The sequence below is a fragment of the Pinus tabuliformis genome, chromosome Q (assembly GCF_031772625.1).
Source record: "Pinus tabuliformis cultivar Carrire ecotype Pingquan chromosome Q, CPIR1, whole genome shotgun sequence".
NCBI classification, from domain to species: domain Eukaryota; kingdom Viridiplantae; phylum Streptophyta; class Pinopsida; order Pinales; family Pinaceae; genus Pinus; species Pinus tabuliformis.
Window position 1 is genome coordinate 907962981 of NC_142296.1, and position 9996 is coordinate 907972976.

At 31.8% G+C, this 9996-nt stretch overlaps 1 pseudogene; it reads left to right on the forward strand.

Annotated features, from left to right (window-relative positions):
- Positions 1 to 1404: 1404 nt before the first annotated feature.
- Positions 1405 to 2543, forward strand: LOC149222417 (RING-H2 finger protein ATL67 pseudogene; annotated as a pseudogene).
- The last annotated feature ends 7453 nt before the right edge of the window (positions 2544 to 9996 follow it).

The window sequence follows — 9996 nt, forward strand, 5'->3', positions numbered from 1 at the left end:
AACACAATTAGGGAATAAATTCTACATGAGGTCTAGGAGGAGATAAGGATGTTTGAAGATGATATTATTGTTGAACGTCAATCCCTATCGAACTTTTAAGTTTTGAAGGATGTGCAGGAATGGGTGCTAGATATAGGTCATACTCATGGTTGGTAGAACCAATATTTGCTTACAATTGAGCTTTATTGGAGGATGAAGTTGTTCTTAGAGCGTGTTTTTTTAGGCTATAATGATGCTAAGAACAAGATCCTGTTGGTCTTGGATGATGTGGTATTTTAGCAAAAAGATGTGAACAAGTGCCTCAAGCGAATTGAGGTTAATGTGGCACAATGAGCTAGTCCGAGTTATTGTAACCCTGCAAATCTTAACGTTGTTGAAGTAAATGATTTCACCTCTTCTTAGTTGTTTTCATGATGTCTAGCTTTCAATCTTTCAATCTTGTTGCTTTTTTATTTGAAACACTATGTTCATTTCTATTTGAAAAATAGATAAAATAAATTGTTTTTATATTACTTTGAAAATTTTAGGACTATTATATCTTTTGAGATTACTATGGTAAACTCTAGCTTTTTGGATAAATGCTTTGTTATTTTGTCATTAATGTGGTTTTTCAAATATACAACACTTAAATTTTGAATATCTATAATTTCAATATAATAAAATTTCAATATAATAATGCATTTTAAACTTAAAAATAGCATACATCCCACTTCAAAGGAATGTTTTTTCATTGGTGGACTAATCTTAGATTAAAAATAATTTCAATATAATAATACAATTTAAAGTTAAAAATACTATACATCCCCTTTCAAAAAAATGCCTTTTTTAAAGTAATTTGGCTCATGTGAATTTTATGTTTTACCAAATACTTCATAATACAATGTTTTTTAATATGAATAATATTCACTCCAAATTTAGGACAAATAAATGACAACACACTGTTCACCAGAAATTTTGATCTCCAAGGGAATAATTGCCAATTGAATTGCAAAGTAATGTTATCAGGATTTTGAGAAAAAAACTATGTTAATAATCCTTTATTTTTAATGTTTCGCTAATCCGATTCTCTTATTGCATAGCATTAAAATTGAACGAAGTAGTGCAATAAATTAATATAAATGAAATGTTGGTACTAGTAAAGTATTTCTCTGGCACCCACATTGTCAACTCATGGAAGACGATGGGAATAAGTAAATATTTGCAGGCTGTAGTGGGTATTGTAAATTAATGAGAGTAATGAGGCCATTAAATGCCTCTGCATTTCCGGAATGAATCCAGAACGCGGTAGGCCAAATTACCGCTACTCCCCAAAAGTGTTAAGGTCAACGCCCGTAAATCCGGGTTAACCGCAGGTTTAGCCTTTTAGAAAACCGGGTTAAAATATCGTTGATGCCGCGTCGTCCACTGTTGCGTCACATACGCCATTTATTACCTCTCAGAGCATCGTGTAGCAGCTCCTCCATTGATTTCCCAACGGCACTTGAAACTGGAAGTTGCGACGAGGGTTTTGCAGAAGCTGCATTCGCTCGGAGTGGGAGTGGGATTCGATCATGGGTTTGCCAGTAATGGCCGACTGAGAAATAAATTGAGACGGGCGAGCAGCAAGGAGGGAGAAAATGAGCAGCAATTCCACGCTCGAAGATGTGAGCAGGGTGGGATTGGGGTATGGGATTGCGATAGCGGTGGGGATTCTAGTGCTGATATCGACCATAATGTTGGCCTCGTATGTTTGCGTCCGGGTGCACGGGCGGGCTCAGCTGGTGGGGTGGGGAGGTGTCGCGGATGGCGCGGTGGCGGTGGCGGTGCAGAGGCCCTCAGGGTTGGAGGGCGCAGGAGGAGCAGGGACTGGGATCGATCAGGGGACCCTCGATACTTACCCCAAGATAACCTTCTCGGAGAAGCAGGCACTGCCACACCCACTGGACGTGTCGTGCTCCATTTGCCTCAACGATTACAAGGAGCCCGAGGTCCTCCGGATGCTGCCCGAGTGCCGCCATGTATTCCATGTGCACTGTATAGACGCCTGGTTACGACTCCACGCCACATGCCCCATGTGCAGGACTTCGCCATTAACGACGCCCAACCAGACTCCCCTTTCCACGCCCCTCTCCGAACTTATTCCTCTCGCGCGCCATCCTCTTCATTACCCAACTGGTTCATCCTGATCCTGAAACCCTAGCGGCACCACCTGCTTTTTTGGCGCAACCGTGACTTTGAAATTCTAAATTCCATTCTGAAAGCTCAGCTCGTTAGAATCCACGCACCCGGTGGATTGGAGGAGGGGATCTCAATATGATTGTGCAGCGACAAGTGTTCTCGGCCAACTGTGATAAAAAAAAATCGCCATTCCAATATTGGTTGCCATGGAATGCGAGTGAACCGTTTTGTAAGTTTCCTCGTTTGTTTTCATATGGGGCTGCAAGATGGATGGTCATTGTATTTATATGGATGTCTGAAATTCAATTTTAATCATGTATCTCTTCATGGGTTGTTTCTAAGCATTGCTATGAAGAAAACACACATGCACGCAGAGGTTTTTTTAATGTGTCATTCTTTCTTTGGTCGTAGTCTCTGTCACACTGACGTGACTGCGTCAAATGGCCCGTTTCAATATGTTATTGCCATGCATTCAACCATAACCATCTCAAGATCCCGGCTTGAGCTTTGCTGCTGGAAAAAGTGAAACTTCTCATAAACTTTTCAGATAACTTCTCATAAACTTTTCAGATTTTTGTTTGGGCAGCTGGCTATTTATTCTCAGCTTAGATATTCGCAGCATTATACAGTAAGTCAATAATTTTACCATTTTCCTTAATTTGCTCATTACCATTTTCCTTTTCCTTTCACGTGTGGAAGTGTTGATTGTAATTTGCTCATTACCTTTTTTCATAGTGTGGAAGTGTTGATTGTAATTAAAGATCTGATATACTTTTCTTTCTTTATAAAGTAGTCGGTCAGCTATATTTTTCTTTCTAAAGTAAGTGGTAAGTTGTTTTTATATATTAAGCATTATGTAAGAAGCTAATAATTTGCTCAATACTTTTTCATACTTGTTTATAGTTATACTACGTTTTCATACTTGCCTAATTTTCATGCTTCCCTAGGTGATCAGCTACCTTTTCGTACTTGCCCAAGTGATCAGCTGTTCTTATATATTAAGCACTATGCAAAAAAACCACTACCTTTTCATACTTACCTATAGTTACCAGGGGTAGTCATTGTAACCAGAGATCTGATATACATTTCCTGATAAAGTAGGTGGCCAGCTGTTCTTTTGTGTAAGGTCACACAGTTCCAAAACATATTATCTGGTGTTATTGTTTTTGGCCACATATAAAAGCTATTACGATTTAAGTAAAAAATGTAGAGTTTCTGCCTACACACAGCTGATATTTCCAGCAGTAGCACATCTTTTATTTATGGATGATTAACTTTTATCTGGACTCACCAACGTTATATAAATTAGGTATAAATCGTTAGATTGTTAGTTCTTTACGAATTAATTATGACACTAGTTATTATGTTTTACTCATAAGTTGTTATTGTGATGTAGATCTAAAAAAATATTTAATTTATTATAAATTAAAATATTGACATTGATACTTTTAGGCAAATATGATTAAAGCTCCAATGAAATCTAAAATGCTGAAATGAACTCCAAATTGCTTTAAAAAGGGTCACCATAATATGCCTGGCATAGGCCATGGATAGAAAGATGCATGTACCCAGTAAATTAGTGTATCGCTAGATACCAATCTTTTTTCTCAAAACCCAACAAAAGATAAAATAAAAGAAAATGAATAGCACGTCCATCTCGGGCACTTCTGAGATCACGATATGTGTTGGTTTAATTTTTGTTTTGCTTTCCGAAGCGCTCAGGTGCTTTATTTGCATCAATATTTAATAAGCAAGCAACCCTCCCTTCGAGGACAAAAGTTTCCGCATCTGTTTTTAATTTTGTTCTCCTTACAAGGCGCTGAGCTTTTTTATTTGCATCAATTCCAAATGACTTTACTGGACGTTAGTTCACATGGAGAAAGATTTGACTTTGTATAACAAAAATATTGATAAATGAATATATTTGACTTTGTATCACAAAAATATTGAGAAATGAATTCATTTGACTTTGTATCACAAAAATATTGATAAACGAATTAAAAATTACGTATTGTCTTTGTTCTTATATTTGATACGACACACTTTTTTCCTCACTCTGAACTTCATTTCAACCATCTCTGCACATTTAATCATATATCAATTCAACCGTTTTTGTACAATGGTTTGATACTGTCAAACGCCTCAACCACCCATCAATATTTTTGTGAACCATTTTGTGTTACTGATATTGGGCCGGCCGGTTTTCATATCTAAAATGATTCGAAGTACTTCAATGCAATTTATAGTTAATAAGAATGATGATTTTTATATAATGAAAAAAAAGGGTAAAGTATTGTGATGGCATATTTATAACTTATTTGTTTCAAGCAATAAAAAGTTAATAAGAATGGTGATTTTTATATAACGAAAAAAAGTAAAGTATTGTGATGGTATATTTATAACTTATTTATTTCAAGCAGTTAAATTATTTTAGGTTTTGTTTTTTCCTAGGCTAAGAATTTGGTAACATATGTTTTTAATGAGATTGTGGTTTTTTATTTATTTATTTAAAATGTGTTTTTTATAAATAAATAAATTTAGTTTTCTGAATTTTTTTGGAGTACTAAAATTATATAGATTTTACAAATTGTGAAATAAATTTTAGGAAAAATGGACTAAAAATATATATTTAAAAAAATCAAAGTACAGAAAAATAGATTACATATTTATTTTTTGGGTAGTTTAACTGATAGACAAAACAACACTTTGCAGCACTTTTCCTGGTCAATTTTGTTCAAAATCCAGCCGAGATTTTTAAAAAACATTAGTTTAAATTGTCTAATCTACAAAGTTGGAGTGCCTTGAAGTTTTCTTAAGATGTTGATTTTATTTATGCATTCAAAAGTACATTTTAAATAACAAAAAATCACATTCTTACTGCAAATTATATCTTTTAATTAGAGTGCTTTTTTATTTTTCTAATCTAAAATGATAAAGTGCTTTAATACAATTTCTATTTAATGTGAATGATTAGTACTTAAAATTTATCTTCCATTTTGTGTTTTGTGATATTGAATTCATAATCTAAAGTTTCTTTTCAAAATGATTTGAACCAATTTATAGTTAAGATGAATGGTTGGTTTATATAAGCCCCAACGAGTATAGTTTAATTGATGATTTTCTTAAAGTTATGAAAAAAATGAGATTTGAGGTTCAAATCCTTTGATGTACCATGTGGGTCATGCTTGGGGGCCCTTGTGGGTTCAATTAGAAGTTATAATGGTAAAGGTATGGGTTCACTAGAGTTAGAAGTTAAAATAATAAAGTAAGGGTTCATGTGAGTATGAGACTAGCCTGACCTAATTGTTGATTCATTTAAGTGACAAAATAAAATAAAATGTTTAGTTTATATGGTTTTGTTTTCCAAAAAATAATATAATTTTTTATTTTTTATATTATATATAATGGTAAATATATAGATTTATTTTAATATAATTATTATTTTAAGGTATAAAAACATATTAATAATTTATAAATGAATTATAGAATTCATTAATAATTAGTTTACTAAAAACAAAGATATTACAAAGTGGAATTTGAATATAAAAATTACATTTAATTGAGAAAGATTTAATTGTTTTATAAATGAAGTTTATATTTTGATTGAAATATCATTAATATTAGTATTTGAAGACTTGGGTTTTCATGAATTAGAACTATATTCAAACTTTATGAAAATTATAGAAGGGATATTTAGTTGATTAAATGGAGATAATGTTTACATATTTATGAGGTTTATAACTCTCTCAAATCATCATTGTGAAATTGGGTGTTGGATAATTCTCAAAATGCAATGGCATGAAAGAATTTACCATCTTTGGTGGTGGAAAACAGAACTAAAAGATGGTTGATATGGTGCAACAAGACCTTGGATTCGATTTTGGTGACAAGACAAAGATTATAGTTGTGTTGGTGTATAAGGTAACAGTGCCCTTCGTGCTAATTCAAGCTTTGCAAATAATGCTAGTGAAACTTTCACAAATGAATCTCATGTTGAACAAAAAATAAGTGAATTGTTTCATATACTAAATACCATCTAAACACACCAAAATAGATACATTGTTTGATTTGGGTTCTCAAGTTAATTTGATTTTAGAATCAATTAAAATGATTGAAGATGAAAGCATATACCTCGATTAAATCTCAATTTCAAAAGATTTGTCACAATAACAACCTTCATATCCTTCTAGTATAAAAATGAAATCATTAAGTTAAGGAATCACTTACTGTCTAAAGGTACAATGGATCCAATATACTCTCAACTAATATTAATCATTATCGTTATAAATAAAAAAACACTAAACTTAATATAAACTTATATTTAGCTCCTTTGAAAATTAAATTACTATATTATCTTTCTCAATTTTTTATTTTTGAAATCAAATTTCATGGAAATGGAAATGAAAGTTTGCAAATTATTATATAACTCGTTACAAGTAACAAATAATTTATCATTGGCCAATTGGTGATTGACATAATGATACTTTGGCTTTGCTTTGCTAACTCTAGGGTTTCTTTTGCATAGTCGTCTATGCTTGGCTCTGTGAGAGGGGGCTTTGCACTCCCCTACCCACTCTTCAACTAGATTGTTTTGGGAGTTTATAATGAGTTTGGATCTACTAGTATTCTGTGTCAGTGTCCTCATCTTTGACATCCTTGCCATATAGCAGGTGGACAAATTGGGGTTTTTGGTTTCAAAACAAACCCTTCACTCGGTGCATCATGGAAAGCTAGAAATCCAAGGTGTTTTTTGCTAAAAGTAATGCAAGATCCAAAATACGAGGTTAAATTTGATAAGATCAAAGAATATATCAAATATACGTAGGATTATGCTTTGATTTGCAAATTTATTAGATTATGGTAATCTGAAAAGGTTTTGATTGGGTGGATCTAAAATAGATATAAACCCTAGGGTCAAATAACATTGGAGTTGGGAGTCAAGGGTTTTTTTACAATTATTTTCTCCAAGACGGATTGAGGGTTTTGAAGCAAGGTCACATTTTTTCAATAATGCAAGGCTTTTCAGTTGATTTTGGAAGTAGTATAATCTGGAGAAGGGATATTTCCTTGCATTCTCTATGTGGATTCGTCTCTTTTATCTTTCTATGGAATATTGGGAGGATGAAACCTTTGAAGGTATTAACAATGTCATTAACAACTTTGTCAAGGTATTGGAGGCTACCAAGACAAGGATGTATGCTTTATATGCATGTATGTGTTTACACTGATATCTCCCAACGTCTTCTAGCCTCAATCAATATTCATTATTAAATAGTTTTTGGAAGCAATGTCTAGATAATGAACAAGTCCTATTTAGATGCAGAGGTTGTCATGAATAAAAACACCTTATTAGGGATTGTTCGATGAATACCAAGGAATTATTTGAAGAAAATCTTTCTTAGAAAGAACTAGTTGATTTGGGGAAAATCCCCCAAAGAAGAAGAAATTTGAGTCCCCAAGATACTTCGAATCTTGACCAGATCTCTAGATTTGAAAATAGGTTGGTCTTTCTCCTCCTTGTAGGAAGCTAGCTCCAGAGCAAGTCAACATTTAATCAACTATGCAATCATTAGAAGGTAAATCCCATAACCCTATAGAGGTCGTGCAAAAGTATCTTGAAGAGCACTAGCAAATTCCATTACCACAATTAGCTCTCTTTTAGAAGAAGTTGAAGCAGAAGCCCTACCAGAATATATGGATCTAGATGATCGATTACAGATTGCCTTGGCGGCGTAATAACACGGCAAAGATGTAAAGGACATGCCAAAACATGAGGCTAGGATTCTGTATAAGGACTATCTTCGAAGCAAGCAATTGGGCATGAGTTCCTCACAATCTAGTCTTGGGGTTCAACAATGGATTTCAAGGTGGTCTCTAAGCAAGACAAAGAAGCCAAAAAAACTAGGTGCAAGAGAAATAAAACATGGATCCAACAATATGGTGAATAATTAATTAGCTGAGGAGAAGTCAAATGTTTGAGGCATTAAACCCCATGGAGTTTTCTATGATATTATGATTAGCGAGTCATTTTCTGAATGTTTGTTATTGGTAGACATCATGTTAGTCTCCAATGTTTCTTGGATTTTAGTTTTCTTTTAGAAATTCAGACTATATGCAATTTTTTCTGATCAATAAAAGGAACCATGTACCCAAAAGAAAATCAAATAACTTTTCATCGTAAATAATTTAAAATATTTTTCCAAACCATTTAAAAACCAAAGTAATTAAATTATATTATTTTTTTACAAATTAATTTATAATATTTTCTTAATTAAAATTGTTTTATTATACTCTCTCAAAATAGCAACATATGAGTTAGTTCACTCATAATATATTAGCTTTATAGCCTTTTCACAAATACAAATTACGCATTTAAATATTATTATATAATTTTATTTTTTAACCTAATTTCTAATTAAATGTTGTTTATTTACAAAGATCATTTATTTAATCATGATTTTTTTACACATGGAATTTTATTTTTTAATTAATTTCCAATTAAATATGGTTTATTTACTAAAATCATTTATTTAATCATGATTTTTTTATAATGGTGGTTAACGTTCACTGAGACCAAACTTTGGTCTATCGGACCCAAGAAACGAATTATTTAGTTTGATTTCAGATTTTATTCTTATGCTCAAAAAACTTGGAGCGAAGCCTCCCGAGCTCACTATAATTTTGACATCGTTAAAGGCTAGGAAGGTCAGTTTTGCAACAAAGATTATGAAACTGAGATTTAATGTGGTTATATGTGCGGCACTCTAAGATGAAGTGATTTTCATCTTAGATGTTCATATTCTCACAGAGATAATGGATCCTATTCATCCATGGTGTTTTAGAAACTGCCAAACAATCAGTTTCACTATAAAACTTGTGAGTTTTAATCTTGACTATATTAATTTTTTATTTTTATTTATTTATTTTTATTTATACATATATATTTTCAATTCAATAATAGTAATAGATTTGATGTAATTCTTAATATAAACCTCTTATAAAATATAACTAAATAAATTAATTATTTTTGAACTTTTATATTTAACCTCATGAACAACAGCAATTCCTTTTCTAAAGAAGCGCCTTCTACTTGGTAAGTCTTTTTTATCTTCTATTTCCACCGCTTTAAAGTCTCCGTCACAATACCAAAAATTAGTTGCATGGTTAGGGTTATTGTCCTATTTTCGCCTTTTCCGTGTATTTGAAGGTAAAAATTTATATTCTAATTAAAGAACCTGGAATGTACAACACGAAACTTTCTATTTTACCTCATTAAAGAATTAAATGTATACTTACATTTTAATCATAGATTTTTTCACAATCTTATACGGATCTTTCTCTTGATATTCATCCAAATAGTTATGGGCAATTTTCACAATATTATATACTCAAAAAAAATTGGGTTATGACGTTATTTTAATTAATCAGTTTAATTAAATGATAAAAAAATATAATTATTTTTGAGGTAAATTTCACTTTTTGATTTGTAATTATTATTAAGAATATTTTAAAATATTTTGTGAAAGTTAAAATCATATTATTTGATGTTCATAGGTTTTGGATAAACAGTAATTGAGTGTTCTATTAAGACATTTTTAATATGAAATCACCGGTGCAATTCTCCACCTGCAATATATTAAACATAATAAAAATAATTTGACTAATATTTAAATTAAAATTCCAAAAATATTATTCCAAAATAAACAAGTCTATCAATCTAACAAAAAATATTTTTATTTATTTTTCCTTTTTAAATATAATTATTTTATACCCATGCAAATCTGCTAAATATAATTTGCATACGCTCTTTATTTACTATTCCACTAACTTTGCTAAATA